The following is a 17,363-nucleotide window of genomic DNA, read 5'->3' as shown; positions in this document are numbered from 1 at the left end:
TCAACACGTGATCCATACAAGGCACGTGTGTCACCTTGCCCAGGCGAAGGGCCGCACCCAGGTTTGCAGCATTGTCGCACACGGCCTTACCAGGCTGCAGGTTGAGTGGAGACAACCATTTATTAAACTCAGTCTCCAGAGCTGCCCACAACTCAGCCGCTGTGTGACTCCTATTTCCAAGACATGTCAAGCTAAAGACCGCCTGATGCCGTTGCGCTCTGCTGCCAGCATAGTAATGAGGGGTGCGTGATTCCTTCTGCGCAGTGCGAACGCTGGTGGCCTGACCAGGCAGGCTTGGGGCGGAGGTGGAGGACCCAGATGAGGTGGAGGAGGCAGAAGCAGTTGAGGAACTTGGACAGACAGAGGATTGACACACAAGTCGTGGGGACGGCAAGACTTGTGCAGCAGACCCTTCACCATCTATCACCATAGTTACCCAGTGCCCAGTCAGCGACATGTAACGTCCCTGTCCATGCTTACTGGTCCAAGTATCGGTGGTGAAATGCACCCGTTCACACACAGAGTTTCTCAAGGAAGCGGTGATGTTGTGTGCGACATGCTGGTGTAGCGTGGGCACACCTTTCTTAGACAAGTAGTGGCGACTGGGCATCTGGTACTGGGGCACAGCGACAGACATAAGGTCTCTAAAATCCTGTGTGTCCACCAGGCGGAAAGGCAGCATTTCGGTAGCCAAGAGCTTACAGAGGGATAAAGTCAACCTCTTAGCTTTTATATAAGGATAAGGCTGCACATCAAACTTAGATAATGGTATAATGCTTCAAGCATATGGAAAAATATTGGAAAAATACAATGAAAAATGCTACTTGCTAACTTGAACATGTGAATAATGAATTGCATACCTGCCATGAATATTAGGAAAAAGGAGATATTTAGCAATCGCATTGATCAATGTAACTGAGCCCCAAAACCTCGTCAAGGTATATTTTTTAAGGTATATTACTTTTGCTGGAAGATGGTCTATCTTCAGCAGATGTTAATGGAGCTTTGCCACCTTCCCCACGGACAAACCCTTTTTTTCCTTTTCCAACACGCCTCTTCCCCTTTCCACCAGCATCTGTCATTTTGCCACTCATTTTGATTGCGACAAGATTGTGCACTTAAAATGTGGTAGTAAAAATTGAGAGGTGGTGTAGATTTCAGCGGTGATCTAGCTTTATTAACAGCAGAATAAACAACAATAATTATCCCTGACAATGCAACTACGGCCCTTAAACTGGCAGCAGTGTTTGCTAGTATAATGGCTTAGTAACAATGAGTTTGAGTGTGCAATGCAGGCAGACGTGCTGCAAATATCTTTGCACTAGTGGGACAATACAGAAGTCCAACAGCCACGTTTAGGATGCCACTAAGTTTCCTCAGTGTTTGCTAGCATAATGGCTTAGTAACAATGAGTTTGAGTGTGCAATGCAGGCAGACGTGCTGCAAATATCTTTGCACTAGTGGGACAATACAGAAGTCCAACAGCCACGTTTAGGATGCCACTAAGTTTCCTCAGTGTTTGCTAGTATAATGGCTTAGTAACAATGAGTTTGAGTGTGCAATGCAGGCAGACGTGCTGCAAATATCTTTGGTCTAGTGGGACAATACAGAAGTCCAACAGCCACGTTTAGGATGCCACTAAGTTTCCTCAGTGTTTGCTAGTATAATGGCTTAGTAACAATGAGTTTGAGTGTGCAATGCAGGCAGATGTGCTGCAAATATCTTTGCACTAGTGGGACAATACAGAAGTCCAACAGCCACGTTTAGGATACCACTAAGTTTCCTCAGTGTTTGCTAGTATAATGGCTTAGTAACAATGAGTTTGAGTGTGCAATGCAGGCAGACGTGCTGCAAATATCTTTGCACTAGTGGGACAATACAGAAGTCCAACAGCCACGTGTAGGATGCCACTAAGGTTCCTCAGTGTTTGCTAGTATAATGGCTTAGTAACAATGAGTTTGAGTGTGCAATGCAAGCAGATGTGCTGCAAATATCTTTGCACTAGTGGGACAATACAGAAGTCCAACAGCCACGTTTAGGATGCCACTAAGTTTCCTCAGTGTTTGCTAGTATAATGGCTTAGTAACAATGAGTTTGAGTGTGCAATGCTGTTAGAACCAGGAGGACGGGTAGGCCCAGGAGGTGGATCCACTGGGCTGAACACCTCACCGAGGGCAAGGTGCCTGGTAGCCGGAGCACTACAGATAGCAGGACAGTCCATTCAGAGGAGTGGAGTGAAGAAGTCCCTGGGACCAAGGAGTCTCTGAAGGTAGTCCGGGTGACGGAGCTCAGGTTCGGAGGCCGAGATGACGTCAGGCAGAATCCGGAACCAACGGAGCGAGGAGGTGGGTCACCACACGGATCCAGGGATCGGAGATGGTAGGGACTGACGGGATGGCAGGCAGTCACCGTTCGGGGTTCGGGAGTCGTCAGGACCGGTTGGCGAGACGGGGGCGACTCTACAAGACAGATAGGTAAGTATGGCACAAGACACAAGGAGACCTGACTCCTAGCTTAGCAAACACGAAGAACAGGCCCCGCCCACTTGGAAAGGATCCCCCTATATACCCTGTACCTGATTCTTCAATATCCTGTTGGAGGACACTGGCCCTTTAAGAGAGGGTCAATGACCGCGCGCGCGCCCTAATGCGCATGCGCGAGGCCCGGGTGCCAGAAGCCAGAGCAGGGAGCGGTGCACAGGAGGCAGGAGTGCCGGGCTGGCTCAGCGTTACCGATGGGCGCCGGGAGCGGGGACCGGGCTGCCTGGGGACCGCAGGTGATGGGGCATGAAGGCTGTGGAGCGGGGGACCGGGAAGCGGCGGAGCGTAACCTGAGAGCGGGGAAGCGTGGCAGGGGAGCCGGTGAGCAAGGCAGGGGAGCCGGGGAGCATGGGAGGGGAGCCGGGGAGCATGGCAGAGGAACCGGGGAGCGTGACAGTACCCCCTCCCCCACACCCCCCTCCCCGCAACCGGGACAGGAAGGCACGTATCAGAGGAGTACCCACATTCTCCCGGGGTTCCCAGGACCTATCCTCAGGACCATACCCAGCCCAGTCCACCAGGAAGAACTGTCGGCCCCGCACGGTCTTCATGGCCACGATATCCCTTACTGCATAGATGTCATCATGAGCAATAGGAGGAGGAGCAGAACTGGCAACAGCGGAGAAGGGACCAAGGACAACTGGCTTGAGCAGGGAGACGTGGAAGGAGTTGGGTATCCTCATCGTGGCCTGCAGCTTGTAGGAGACCTCATTGATCTTGCTGATGACTTTAAACGGCCCGATGTAGCGAGGACCCAGCTTGTATGATGGTAGCTTCAATCGGACGTACTTGGAAGCAAGCCAGACCAGATCTCCTGGAGAGAAACACGGAGGATCCAGATGCCTCTTGTCTGCGTGTCTCTTCATCCGCAGGGAAGCACGTCCAAGGGACGTCTTGACAGAGTCCCAAATTGTTGTAAAGTCACGGACTACAGCATCAGCAGCAGGGACATCCGAGGAAGGAGATACAGGTAATGGGATGGAAGGCTGAAGTCCGTAAACGACATGGAAGGGAGAGCTGGAGGAGTACTCACTGACGTGGTGGTTATGGGAGAATTCAGCCCAAGGAAGAAGCGTGGACCAGTCGTCGTGATGGGTATTAACGTAGTGACGCAAGAAGGAGGTCAGGATCTGATTGACTCGTTCCACTTGGCCATTCGACTGAGGATGGTAGGCTGAAGAAAAGTCCAGAGCCACTCCCAGATGTTTGCAGAGGGCCCTCCAGAAGCGGGAGGTAAACTGAGTTCCTCTGTCGGACACAATGTGTGATGGAAAGCCATGCAATCGGAAGATGTGCTGTATGTAGGCGTCATATATGTATATAGAAAGAATAGAAGTCATTCATTTTTGCCAAAGTCTCTCCATACCTCATAGCCAAAAAACTTTAAGAAGTAGTCATAAGCACAAGTGTGCAGATAAAAGATTCTTTAATGAACAGGCAGTGATATAATACAGGGTATGGATATATAAATAGTATACAAAAGGTTACAGAGACATGGAGGGTGATTGATTCCCCAAATGTGACTGCTTACAAAATCACACAAGTTTAATCATGTATAGCTCACTGGCATGGTTAGTGCTAGGAAAAGGTTACTGAACAATACAGTGTAGCCAGGAAGGTCAGCAGCTGAAAAGATCAATATACCAGCGACACTTAGAAAATAACCATATTGCACAAAGCCAGAGACCAGTCTAGAGCTTACCAAGGTAGCAACAGAAGCAGGCACACAAGGGGACAGTCCCAACACGTGTTTCGTGTGGTGACTTCTTCAGGGGACCCTGAAGAAGTCACCACACGAAACACGTGTTGGGACTGGTCTCTGGCTTTGTGCAATATGGTTATTTTCTAAGTGTCGGGCATCTTGTTCCGGGCACAAGAGGAGCAGGCTGAGACAAAGGACGCGACGTCCGTGCGAAGGGATGGCCACCAGTAGTGACGTACAATTGTACTTCATGTTCTCTTCTGACCAGCATGGCCGGCTATTTTCGAGGCATGACCCCAATGCAACACTTTTTGTCTTTCAGTCTCAGAGACATAGGTCTTCCCGGGCGGTATCTGGGCCAGGGTGACAGGGGCCACCGGAATGATGTTACTTGGGCAGATGATGGGCTGGGATGTCTCCTCCTCCTGTTCCATGGGCACGAATGACCTGGACAAGGCATCTGCTCGCACATTCTTATCCGCGGGCCGAAAATGGAGCTGAAAATCGAACCTGGCAAAGAACAAGGACCACCTGGCTTGTCGTGGGTTCAGTCGCTGAGCAGACCGCAGGTATTCCAGGTTCTTGTGGTCCGTGTAAATGATCACGGGGTACACTGCTCCCTCCAGAAGGTAGCGCCACTCCTCCAGAGCCAGTTTGACTGCTAATAGGTCTCGGTCACCGATGGTGTAGTTGCGTTCAGGCGCTGAGAAGCTCTTGGAGTAGAAACCGCAAGTAACCATCTTCTCAGAGGAGGACTTCTGCATGAGCACTGCTCTGGCTCCCGAGGAGGAGGCATCCACCTCCAAGGTGAACTGTCGGTTTAACTCAGGACGGTGGAGCACAGGAGAGGAAGCAAACGCCTGTTTCAGGGAGCCAAACGCAGCGTCGGCCGCAGGTGACCAGTCCTTTGGATTAGCCCCCTTCTTGGTCAAGGCGGAGAGAGGCGCAGTCAAGGCAGAGAAGTGAGGGATGAACTGACGGTAATAGTTCGCAAATCCAAGAAACCATTGGATTGCCTTCAGTCCGGAAGGAGGGGGCCAGTTGAGAATGGAAGAGACCTTCTCTGGGTCCATCTGCAGACCGGTATCGGAGATTATGTAACCCAGGAAGGGAAGAGAGGACTGCTCGAAGACACACTTCTCGTACTTGGCGTACAGACGATTCTCTCTCAGTCTTTGTAGTACCAGCTGCACATTCTCTCTGTGGGTCTGGAGGTCCGGAGAGAAGACGAGGATGTCATCCAGATACACCACCACACAGACGTAGAGGAGGTCCCGGAACACGTCGTTCACCAATTCTTGAAAGACTGCTGGTGCGTTACACAGGCCGAAGGGCATCACACAGTATTCGTAGTGCCCATCGCGAGTATTGAATGCGGTCTTCCATTCGTCCCCAGAGCGGATGCGGACCAGGTTGTAGGCACCCCCGAAGATCCAACTTGGTAAACACACGAGCTCCTCTAAGCCGATCAAACAATTCGGGGATGAGCGGCAGGGGGTATTTATTTTTTACGGTGATTTGGTTTAATCCCCTGTAGTCAATGCATGGGCGTAGGTCACCCTCTTTCTTCTTAACGAAGAAGAAGCCTGCTCCGGCAGGAGAGGAGCATCTCCGGATGATTCCCCTTGCCAGGTTCTCAGTGATGTAGGCAGACATGGCCCTTGTTTCAGCAGGAGACAAAGGATATATCCGTCCTCGAGGTGGTGTAGTTCCCAGGAGTAGGTCAATGGCACAGTCGTAAGGACGATGTGGCGGCAGTACCTCTGACTCCTTTTTATCAAAGACGTCCGCGTATGACCAGTAGGCCGAAGGCAGTCCTGGTAGGGACTCCGGAACCGGAGGTCGTCGGATGGGCTGTATGGACTTCAGGCAGTTCTCGTGGCAAGAGGAGCCCCATCGGGTAATTTCACCAGTACGCCAGCTGACCGACGGTTCGTGTGTCCGTAACCAGGGGAGTCCCAGCAGGATTTGATGAGACATGTGTGGGAGGACGTAGAGAGTCATGTTCTCGGTGTGCAGGGCACCGATACGTAGTCCTACTGGCTTGGTGATCCACGAGATGGTGTCAGAGAGGGGTCTCCCATCTACAGAGGCAATCACGAGGGGTTTGTCGAGTGGAGTAACCGGCACCTGGTACTTGTCCACCATGGCCTGCTGGATAAAATTGCCTGCTGCCCCGGAATCGAGGTACGCCTCGGCCGTGAACCGCGTCTCTCCCGTTGTCACTTGAACGGTCCACGTAACCGGGTCTGAGAGAGTCCCAGCACCTAGGGTGGCCTCTCCTACCAACTCTAGGCTTTGGAGTTTCCCAGCCTCTCTGGACAGGAACGTAGCAGGTGTGTGCCCTCTCCGCAGTAGAAGCAGAGACCCTTAGCGAGCCGTTCTGCTCGGCGTTGTTTGGACTGCCTCAGACGGTCAATCTGCATGGGTTCGTGGACAGAGACACCAGACGATGCCGACTGAGGTACGACGGGCTTCTGCGGAGGAGAGGAATGCCGTATCGGACGTCGCTCGCGGGACACCTCTTTGGATCGTTCCTGGAATCTGAGGTCCACGCGGGTGGCTAATGCAATTAGGGCATCCAGTGTGGAAGGAACATCGCGGCCTGCCAGCTCATCCTTAATACGACTGGAGAGTCCTTCCCAGAAGGCGGCGGTGAGGGCTTCATTGTTCTACCCCAATTCTGAGGCCAAGGTGCAAAAGCGGATGGCATACTGCCCCACCGTCAGGGTCCCCTGACGTAGCCTGAGGAGTGATGAGGTGGATGCGGTGGCACGTCCGGGTTCGTCAAAGGTGGTTCTAAACGCCTGAAGGAAGTCCTGGATGTTCGCAGTTACAGGGTCCTCCTTCTCCCACAAGGGGTTCATCCAGGCCAGTGCCTCACCCTCCAGATGGGACATCACAAACGCCACCTTGGCTTGGTCGGAGGCAAACAGGTGCGGAAGCAGCTTAAAGTGGAGGGAGCACTGATTTAAGAATCCTCTGCAGGTCTTGGGATCTCCGGCATAGCGGGGTGGAGAGGCCAAGCGGAGTTTAGAAGCTTCCGAGGTAGCCGCTACGGGAACTGTGGCCGTGGCCTGTGCTGTAGAAGCCTGAGATGCCAGGGACGTGGCAGTTGCTTGCAGCGTGTTCAGGCGGGTATCCACCGAGGACATGAAGGCCAGCATGCGGGACTGGGTCTCGCGCTGTCGTCCGAGTTCCTGCTGCAAGTTGCCCAGCTGGGCCGCTAGTGCTTCGGCGGGATCCATGGCCTGTTCTTACTGTTAGGACCAGGAGGACGGGTAGGCCCAGGAGGTGGATGCACTGGGCTGAACACCTCACCGAGGGCAAGGTGCCCGGTAGCCGGAGCACTATAGGTAGCAGGACAGTCTGTTCAGAGGAGTGGAGTGAAGAAGTCCCTGGGACCACGGAGTCTCTGAAGGTAGTCCGGGTGACGGAGCTCAGGTTCGGAGGCCGAGATGACGTCAGGCAGAATCCGGAACCAACGGAGCGAGGAGGTGGGTCACCACACGGATCCAGGGATCGGAGATGGTAGGGACTGACAGGATGGCAGGCAGTCACCGTTCGGGGTTCGGGAGTCGCCAGGACCGGTTGGCGAGACGGGAGCGACTCTACAAGACAGATAGGTAAGTATGGCACAAGACACAAGGAGACCTGACCCCTAGCTTAGCAAACACGAAGAACAGGGAAGCCTGGCACGGGAGCGGCGGAGCGTAACCTGAGAGCGGGGAAGTGTGACAGGGGAGCCGGGGAGCATGGCAGGGGAGCCGGGGAGCATGGCAGGGGAGCCGGGGAGCATGGCAGAGGAACCGGGGAGCGTGACAAATGCAGGCAGACGTGCTGCAAATATCTTTGCACTAGTTGGACAATACAGAAGTTCAACAGCCACGTTTAGGATGCCACTAAGTTTACTCAGTGTTTGCTAGTATAATGGCTTAGTAACAATGAGTTTGAGTGTGCAATGCAGGCAGACGTCAATTTTTGAGAGCTCGTAGGTTGTGCTCCACGAGGGAGAACTTTAAGAAACAGGCGGGAGACATAGCACGTAGGTTTGCGGAACGTGGATACAGTCGCAGGAATATCAAAAGTGTGTATAATAAAGCCCTTAAAAGTAATAGAGATGATCTATTATATGGCACCGGTGTTAAACGAGGTCAAGAGAATGAGGGAATAACAAGGATTATCACCACATATAATTCAAGATGGAATGAGTTGAGATCTATTATTGACAAACATTGGAGGGTGTTGTTGACAGACCCCATATTGAAAAAGGAATTAACACAGGTACCATCGATGGTGGCTAGACGGTCGTGAAATTTACGCGACATACTTGTTCATAGCCACTACGAGACTGATTCCAATATTAAAAAATCCTTGATCAATAATCCCCTCAATGGGTTTTATCCATGTGGCCTTTGTAAGGCATGCGGAAATTGCATTAAAACTAAGGTGTTTAAAAACCATGATGGTTCCAGGATATATAAAATAAGGAAGATTCTGAATTGCGCTTCTAGTGGAATTATATACCAAGCCGAATGTCCATGTGCAAAAATCTATATCGGTCTGACAACACGAGAGTTCAAGGTTCGCGCCGTTGAACATCTCAAGGATATTCGCAATGCTCAAACAACTAAAGACATATCCACTTTAAAAACAATACCGCGCCATTTTTACATGACACATGGATGTAACCCAAAGGGATTAAAATTCCGGGTTATTGATCAGGTCAATTTAGGACCAAGAGGGGGGGACTTAGTCCCAGCGTTAGCAAGGCTTGAGTGCAAATGGATATACCGTCTTGGTTCCATGTCACCTCAAGGACTCAATGAAAGTAACGGTTTTGGGTATTTCTTATGATCAGTTTTGGGCCTTTCTTGGGATCAGTCTAGTAACATAGATGAAAAATGGTGTTTTGTGTTTCAACTGATCAGTCCACATTTGGATTTATCCATTTATGTTAAGTTGAACACTCTGATAATGTATAGATACTCCTCTTCCATCTTTAGAATTAAATAGTGACTATGAGTAAAATAATCAAAATATCTGGGAGATTTTGAGACATTCTAAGTTTGTATGATAATCAGGTCTGATATGCTCGGTCTGTCAGTGGTTGTTTTTATGGGTGGGACATGTTTTTAAAGTGTTGTTTTTGTTGATCACTAATTTTATTTTATTTCATCTCAGCCATAGGACCGGTGGCATTAAATATGCATGTATATACCGATATGCAGATATAAGCGATGACGAACATGACCATTATATGGTCTGCTGTATGTCTTAACAAGGTGAAGATATAACTACAGATGAAATCTGATTGTATGTAAAGAAAAGAAAAGAACAAGGAAGAAATAATCTCTTTGATGGATACACATGTTACAGTATATATGTAATATGTCTTTTGTGGATTATATCTGATTGTTGTATAATTGTATTGGATAATGGGTGGTAATGGAAGGAAGTAGGGATCATAATAATGCAATGGTATAACAATACAACAATATATTGCTTTTGGGATGTTGTATTCATCTATAAAGTGTAGTCTGTTGAGACAATGTGAAGACATATAGTGTGCATGTTTTGAGAAAATACATAGGATGCAATGCATATGTTGTTACTGGTGTTTATAATGTATTCATTAATACTATAGTAATTATCATGCAGATTCACATCATTAGTATGCAAAAGGCCGGTGTTTGTCTTTATAATTGGCTGTTTGCAATATACTATTAATGTCACAGTACCCATTATGTAAAACAATATTATTAGTATTCAAATGGCGGATGTCTGTCTTTATAATTTGTGGAATTGGATGTTGGTTTAAGCGCATAACTCCATTCCGGTTGTGCGCATGCGCTGTTGTCCGCTCCTCGGACTTCCTGGTTTGCGAGCATCATATGACCTAGAGCGTGACACGCTTGCGGGTCAGCGCGCGCAGCCCGGAAGTCCCGTCATAGAGGGAGGCGGCAACATCGTCCTGCGCCCACGTAACACCGGAAATGATGAGTATTGCGTAATGACGGACTGTTTGTAAATGTATTTCTATTGGCTGCGTGACACTACTTAAACACGGACGTTCCCCCACCCTGACACGCCCCCTTTTGGTAAAGCGAGTTGCGAAACGTACGTCAAGGGTGGCGGGACGCATGGCCAGATATTTCATTCAATAATGTAAGTACTCCTCTCCATGATTGGTTTGTAATGTTGCATTTGAGCAAATTTTGATATAGGGAGTAATTATGCATCTCAACTGGCGCAGGTAGTTGTATTAATATCTGTGATACCGTGGATAGTCGCCCGACGGCGGCGCTGATGTGCTATGCATAAGAATACTGATAGTGGTTTACTTTATATTATAAATTGCCGGTGGAGGTGACCGTAACTATAATGGGGAATTATCTATATCCCTGTATTTAATATATTGGTCAGTCTATTGGCTTATCATGTAGTGTCACATACTACAGGGAGGATCATAGTAGGGAGCGGCAGGACGGTGAGGTAGGTAGCTGGGTGACAGTTAGAAAGGGGGGTAAAGGGAAAAGTGCTAGGAAGGCTAGTCCTGAACTGACACACCCCAATAGGTTTGCAAACTTGGCAGATGAGGGGGATGTCATTACAGGGGTAGCATTGCTGCAGCAAGGCATGACCTCTGAATGCCAGAGGAGTGTCTGCTTCAGTAAGGGGGGGAATAGGAGTGCAGGGCAGGCAAGACAGGTACTGGTAGTGGGGGACTCAATTATTAGGGGGACAGATAGGGCAATCTGTCACAAAGACAGGGATCGTCGAACAGTGTGTTGTCTTCCTGGCGCTCGAGTTCGGCACATCGCTGATCGGGTTGACAGATTACTGGGAGGGGCTGGGGAGGACCCAGCGGTCATTGTACACATTGGCACAAATGACAAAGTTAGAGGTAGGTGGAAGGTCCTTAAAGATGATTTCAGGGAATTAGGTTGTAAGCTTAAAGCATGGACCTCAAAGGTGGTATTTTCGGAAATACTACCTGTGCCACGAGCCACACCAGAGAGGCAAAGAGAGATCAGGGAGGTTAACAGGTGGCTCAGGAATTGGTGTAGGAAAGAGGGTTTTGGGTTCCTGGAGAATTGGGCCGACATTTCAGTTGGCTACAGATTCTATGCTAGGGATGGGCTGCATCTTAATGGGGAGGGTGCAGCTCTGCTGGGGCAGAAAATGGCTAGAAGGTTGGAGGAGTGTTTAAACTAGGAATGGGGGTGAGGGTATTCACTTTATAGAAGGGGAATGTAGTGCAGATAGTGACCAGGGCACAAGTAATGAAATTGGGGGTGGTACGGGGGGAAGGGTTAGGACAGTCAATACAGTAAGTAGGAATACAGGTACAGAGTCATACGTAACGTGCATGTACACTAATGCCCGAAGCCTCACAAATAAGGTGGAGGAATTAGAATTAATATTGTTGGAAGAAAATTATGATATAGTGGGGATATCAGAGACATGGCTGGATGAGAGCTATGACTGGGCTGTTAATTTACAGGGTTATAGCCTATTCAGGAATGACCGTACAAATAAGCGAGGGGGAGGTGTGTGTCTATATGTAAAATCATCCTTAAAACCCATCCTGCGTGACAACATATGTGAGGGTACTGAGAATGTAGAGTCCCTATGGGTGGAGATAAGGGGGGGGAGAATGAATAATAAAATACTGATAGGGGTGTGTTATAAGACGCCGAATATTATGGAAGAGGTAGAGAATCTCCTCATAAAGCAAATTGATAAAGCAACGAGTCTCGGAGAGGTAATTATTATGGGGGACTTTAACTATCCTGATATAAATTGGGGAACAGAAACTTGCAGTTCCAGCAAAGGAAATAGATTTTTGATAACAATAAAAGATAATTACCTTTCACAAATGGTACAGGACCCCACAAGAGGGGGAGCACTACTAGACCTTGTACTAACCAATAGGCCAGACCGCATATCAAATATACAAGTTGGGGGTTACTTGGGGAATAGTGATCACAAAATAATAAGTTTTCATGTATTTTTTAGTAAGATGTATAGTAGAGGGGCTACAAGGACATTAAACTTCAGGAAAGCAAATTTTAAACGGTTGAGAGATGATCTTAGTGCAATAAACTGGGATGATGTACTAAGTAATAAAAGTACACAAAGCAAATGGGAGACTTTTATGAGCATCCTGAATAGGGCTTGTGCAGAAAATATACCCTATGGGAACAAACATGCTAGAAATAGGAGGAAACCCCTATGGCTAAATAGAGCTGTAAGGGAAGCAATAAAAGAAAAACAGAAAGCCTTAAAAGAATTAAAGAGGGTAGGTAGTGATGAGGCATTATATAATTATAGAAAATTAAATAAAATATGTAAAAAGCAAATTAAGTTAGCTAAGTTTGAGACAGAGAGACTCATTGCGAGAGAAAGTAAAAATAATCCTAAAATATTCTTTAACTACATAAACAGTAAAAAACTGAAAAGCGATAGTGTTGGCCCCCTTAAAAATAGTCTTGGTGAAATGGTGGAAGGGGATGAGGGTAAAGCCAACCTGCTGAATGACTTTTTTTCAACGGTTTTTATACAAGAAAATACCATGGCAGATGACATGACCAGTGATACCATAAATTCACCCTTGAATATTACCTGCTTAACACAGCAGGAAGTACGCCGCCGCCTCGAAATCACTAAGGTTGACAAATCTCCGGGCCCGGATGGCATACACCCCAGAGTATTACAGGAATTGAGTTCTGTGATAGATAGACCATTATTTTTAATCTTCTCAGATTCCTTAATAACAGGGTCGGTACCGCAGGACTGGCGCATAGCAAATGTGGTGCCAATATTCAAAAAGGGGACAAAAACTGAGCCGGGAAATTATAGGCCGGTAAGTTTTACCTCTACGGTTGGTAAAATCCTTGAGGGTTTCTTGCGAGATGCTATACTGGAGTATCTCAAGAAAAATAACCTTATGACAGAGTATCAACATGGGTTTATGAGGGATCGATCCTGTCAAACTAATTTGATCAGCTTCTATGAAGAGGTAAGTTCAAGCCTGGACCAGGGAAATGCAGTGGATGTTGTGTATATGGACTTTTCAAAAGCTTTTGATACGGTGCCACACAAAAGGTTGGTACATAAAATGAGAATAATGGGGATAGGGGAAAATATGTGTAACTGGGTTAAAAACTGGCTCAGTGATAGGAAACAAAGGGTGGTTATTAATGGTACGTACTCGGACTGGGTCTCAGTTCATAGTGGGGTACCACAGGGGTCAGTATTGGGCCCGCTTCTTTTCAACATATTTATAAATGACCTTGTTGGGGGCATGCGGAGTAGAATTTCAATATTTGCAGATGATACTAAACTCTGCAGGGTAATCAATACAGAGGAGGATAATTTTATATTACAGGGAGATTTATGTAAATTGGAGGATTGGGCTGAGAAATGGCAATTGAAGTTTAATGTAGATAAATGTAAGGTCATGCACTTGGGTAGAGGAAATAACATTTATGATTATGTACTTAATTGTAGAACACTGGGTAAAACAGACACAGAAAAAGACTTGGGTGTATGGGTGGATGGTAAACTTCACTTTAGTGGACAGTGTCAGGCAACTGCTGCCAGGGCTAATAAAATAATGGGATGTATTAAAAGAGGTATAAGTGTTCATGAAAAAAATATAGTTCTACCCCTGTACAAGTCACTAGTGCGACCGCACTTAGAATACTGTGTACAATTCTGGTCACCGATATATAAGAAAGACATAGCTGAACTGGAGAGGGTGCAGAGAAGAGCCACCAAGATTATTAGAGGAATGGGTGGGCTGCAATACCAAGACAGGTTATTAAACTTGGGGTTATTTAGTTTGGAAAAACGAAGGCTTAGGGGGGATCTAATCACAATGTATAAATATATGAGGGGACAGTACAGAGACCTTTCCAAAGATCTTTTTACACCTAGGCCTGCGACTGGAACACGGGGGCATCCGCTACGTCTTGAGGAAAGAAGGTTTAATCATAATCACAGACGAGGATTCTTTACTGTACGAGCAGTGAGACTATGGAACTCTCTGCCGCATGATGTTGTAATGAGTGATTCACTACTAACATTTAAGCAGAGCCTGGATGCCTTTCTTGAAAAATTTAATATTACCAGTTATGTATATTAGATTTTATGACAGGGTATTGATCCAGGGAACTAGTCTGATTGCCGGATGTGGAGTCAGGAAGGAAATTTTTTCCCCATTGGAACTTGTTTGCCACATTGGGTTTTTTTTGCCTTCTTCTGGATCAACATGTTAGGCTACGGGTTGAACTAGATGGACTTAGAGTCTCCCTTCAACCTTAAAAACTATGATACTATGATACTATGATACTTCCATGGTATGCAATGACAAATACTCGCAGTGATAGTAGGGATATGCCATAGGAGATATATGTATATCAATTTATTGAATTTTTTACAATTATGTGGTATGTCTCTCTGGCATTTGATATGCATCGCTGCGGTAATTGTCAAAGCTTAAAAATGGGTATTTCCAACTATTATGATAATGTCATGCAATTTTATACCTGCCTAATGTGATGCGTTTTTGCTCTTTATTTGTTATACTGATTAATGGATTGGATATGACGAATAAGTAATTCTGGATCCATGTGCCCCCCAGGTGGCTCTCTTGTTTATTCATTTATGTAATAATTCACTGTGAATAAAATATTTAAGATTTTGATAAGCAATTTTGTATGGAATCACTTATTTCTTGGCTGGTTATTTCCGATGCCAAGTTGTGGTTAATTAGAGGCCTCCATATGCCTACTAGCCAAAGGTACCAGGGCTCCTACCCTGGCACCTGGCAGTCTGTTACAGGCCTGTCACACAGGCCTGACCTCCACTCCACTCTCAACTGAACTCAACTGCTTTTGTGCACTGTTTTCCTGCCTCAGGCTCTCTGAACTCCTCGGTAGGCGAGCCAACTGCCTTGCTCCGCCCCCTCCTGTGTGTCCATGCAGCCCTGAGCAAGGTGACTAGGGTTTAATGTGGTTGGCTGGTGTTACCTAGTGAGGGGACTGGTGTTGTGCGGGGCTCTATCTGTGACTACCTGGCTTGTCCAGGGCGTCACATATGCAACCCCTCCACCAACATTGCAGGACCTACGATGACATATTACAGATGCTTGTGCAAACGTGTCACCTACCATATTGCACAACGTGCAGCAAGATACAGTATGCTGTCCAAAGTCCAGATGTGCATTGCAGCTGACGGTGGCCACTTTGAGCATCAAAGTTAAATGAGCACCATATGTGTGACCATCATTCAATATTTTGGGGGGCTCATGGGTTTCTTATCATAGCATTTCTGTATGCAAGGTGTCGATTCATATTGAATTGATGATTCCCTACAACTTTGTAATTCATTTTTTTCTCTATCTTGTTCCGTTTTCGAGATAAAAATGCTAACTCCGTTGTTTTCCACCAGATAGCGCTATAGGTAGTCTCATTGCGTAGCGCATGGCTACTTTACTATACCTAGACACCACTTCTATGCCTATACAGTCATATGAAAAAGTTTGGGCACCCCTATTAATGTTAACCTTTTTTCTTTATAACAATTTGGGTTTTTCCAACAGCTATTTCAGTTTCATATATCTAATAACTGATGGACTGAGTAATATTTCTGGATTGGAATGAGGTTTATTGTACTAACAGAAAATGTGCAATCTGCATTTAAACAAAATTTGACTGGTGCAAAAGTATAAACATACAATAAACATACCTCAACATAAAAGTGACATTAATATTTTGTAGATCCTCCTTTTGCAAAAATAACAGCCTCTAGTCGGTTCCTGTAGCTTTTAATGAGTTCCTGGATCCTGGATGAAGGTATATTTGACCATTCCTGTTTACAAAACAATTCCACTTCAGTTAAGTTTGATGGTCGTCGAGCATGGACAGCACGCTTCAAATCATGCCACAGATGTTCAATGATATTCAGGTCTGGGGACTGGATGGCCATTCCAGAACACTGTAATTGTTCCTCTGCATGAATGCCTGAGTAGATTTGGAGCGGTGTTTTGGATCATTGTCTTGCTGAAATATCCATCCCCTGCGTAACTTCAACTTCGTCACTGATTCTTGCACATTATTGTCAAGAATCTGCTGATACTGAGTTGAATCCATGCGACCCTCAACTTTATCAAGATTCCCGGTGCCGGCATTGGCCACACAGCCCCAAAGCATGATGGAACCTCCACCAAATTTTACTGTGCGTAGCAAGTGCTTTTCTTGGAATGCCGTTTTTTTTGCCTTCATGCATAATGCTTTTTTGTATGACCAAACAACTCAATCTTTGTTTCATCAGTCCACATGATCTTCTTAGAAAATGTAACTGGCTTGTCCAAATGTGCTTTTGCATACCTCAGGCGACTCTGTTTGTTGCAGAAACGGCTTCTTTCGCATCACTCTCCCATACAGCTTCTCCTTGTGCAACGTGCGCTGTATTGTTGACCGATGCACATTGACACCATCTGCAGCAAGATGATGCTGCAGGTCTTTGGAGGTGGTCTGTGGATTGTCCTTGACTGTTCTCACAATTCTTCTCTGCCTTTCTGATATTTTTCTTGGCCTGCCACTTCTGGGCTTACCAAGAACTGTACCTGTGTTCTTCCATTTCCTTTCTATGTTCCTCACAGTGGAAACTGACAGTTTAAATCTCTGAGATAACTTTTTGTATCCTTCCCCTGAACAACTATGTTGAATAATCTTTGTTTTCAGATCATTTGAGAGTTGTTTTGAGGAGCCCATGATGCCACTCTTCATAGGAGATTCAAACAGGAGAACAACTTGCAAGTGGCCACCTTAAATACCTTTTCTCATGATTGGATACACCTGCCTATTAAGTTCAAAGCTCAATGAGGTTACAAAACCAATTTAATGCTTTAGTAAGTCAGTAAAAATTAGTTAGGAGTGTTCAAATCAAGAAATTGATAAGGGTGCCCATACTTTTGCACCGGTCAAATTTTGTTTAAAAGCGGATTGCACATTTTCTGTTAGTACAATAAACCTCATTTAAATCCAGAAATATTACTCAGTCCATCAGTTATTAGATATATGAAACTGAAATAGCTGTTGCAAAAACCC

The sequence above is a fragment of the Anomaloglossus baeobatrachus genome, chromosome 12 (genome assembly GCF_048569485.1).
Source record: "Anomaloglossus baeobatrachus isolate aAnoBae1 chromosome 12, aAnoBae1.hap1, whole genome shotgun sequence".
NCBI lineage: Eukaryota > Metazoa > Chordata > Amphibia > Anura > Aromobatidae > Anomaloglossus > Anomaloglossus baeobatrachus.
This window is presented reverse-complemented; position numbering follows the sequence as displayed.